Source organism: Cyprinodon variegatus, unplaced genomic scaffold (assembly GCF_000732505.1).
Source record: "Cyprinodon variegatus isolate N-32 unplaced genomic scaffold, C_variegatus-1.0 Scaffold1283, whole genome shotgun sequence".
NCBI lineage: Eukaryota > Metazoa > Chordata > Actinopteri > Cyprinodontiformes > Cyprinodontidae > Cyprinodon > Cyprinodon variegatus.
The window spans coordinates 129,217-130,831 of NW_015151736.1; the positions used below are offsets into that span (position 1 = coordinate 129,217).

The following is a 1,615-nucleotide window of genomic DNA, read 5'->3' on the forward strand; positions in this document are numbered from 1 at the left end:
ATTCATGTTTAAGCCAGAATGATTTGACATTATAAATATGATTTTCCACTAATTTAAAATGAAGCTGAATAGTTCTGCTATTTAGAGGAGCAAAGAGCTGATCCAGTGTCCCTCTGACCATCGGGGGGGTTACGCCCGCTGGAAGACTCTTAGAGGAAGTTCTTCAGATATCAACTGGACCTCTAGGTCGACACCGGCCTCCCTACACCTCAAAGATAACAATGGGAAGACCTCCCATTGTTTCAGCAGCAGCTTGTAAAGGTTAGTGATGAGTTGAAGGTCTGGGCGTTACTCCTCGTCCTGCTGGCGCTGTGACCCGGCCCAGATAAGGAGCAGGAAACCAACCAGCAGAGAGCCAGAGGATAGATGAAGCTCATGACCACAGCATCATTTTAATCCAAAGAAAGACTGCTCTGACATATTTCAGTTTATATCCATATGTCATCTCATCATCTCTATGGTTACAGCGACTGTCACTGACTGAAGTTTCAGGTTTATTGTAGTTTTATGGGTTTTGTTTTTTTAAAGCAGACTTTTCCATAATGGAATACTTCAGGAGTTTCAAATGGAGCACTGAATGCAAATGTTTAACTAAAGAGAATTCACCGTCCCATCGCTTGGCTTTTAGACACTTTAATCATATTTATTGCTTTTTTAAATCACAGTATTGTGTTTAGATTTAAGGTAGTGGAGCAGCGGCTTGGTCTTTAGGGCATAGAACTTCCTGAGGTTCTGTTTGAGCCCCACTCCCACAGACTGCAACTCTGGGTCCCTGAGCAAGACCCTGAACCCCACCCTGCTCCCCCGGCGCCACACAATGGCCGCCCACTGCTCCCCAAGGCGGGGGGTTAAATGCAGAGAGGGAATTTCTCCAACGTGAGATCAATAAAGTTTAATTATTATTTTTTAGATTTAGGTTTGGGGCAGCTCAGTGACACAGTGGGTAGCACTGCTGCCTTGAAGCAAGAAGGTTCCAGGTTTGATTCCCAACCCAGGGTCTTTCTGCATAGAGTCAGCATGTTCTCCCTGAGCATGGTGGGTTCTCTCCAGGTACTCCGGCTTCCTCCCACAGTCCACCCCCCTCACCACCCCAGCAGGAATAAGCGTGACAGACATTGATGGATTTGTTAATATTTAAGCTTTAGATAAAAAAAAATATAGATTTAGATCCAGACCTAAGATTTACACATAGATTCCAGATTTACATATAACTTTAACATTTATACGTAGACATTGATTGTAGAAATAGATTTCACATGTGTTCCAATAAATATAATAGATATTCACATATAGAGAGGTTGTTCAGTAATAAATGTGTAATAATAATAATTTAGAATACTGGGGAGCTCAACTATCCGCATTTTAATATCAGGTGCTGCTGGAACCTTCCATGACATTAAGAGATAAACTGATATGAGAATTAAAGAAAGGATTTAGAATAGAATAGAATAGAATAGAATAGAATAGAATAGAAAATCCCTTTATTTTCCATCAGTGGAGAAATTCTGGTGTTTAAAGCAGCAAAATGATCATTGAAAAAATAGTCACACAAATATGGACCTTAGAAAACTTTATAAGAATAACATAATAGGGAAGATTTAAAATATAAACAATA

General features: G+C 40.2%; 1 protein-coding gene across 1 annotated transcript in view; it reads right to left on the reverse strand.

The window, feature by feature from the left end:
* LOC107102624 (EMILIN-1-like) overlaps nt 1-1,615 on the reverse strand; it is a 22,493-nt gene that overhangs the window by 20,144 nt on the left and 734 nt on the right. The gene's annotated exons all lie outside the window — the stretch shown is intronic.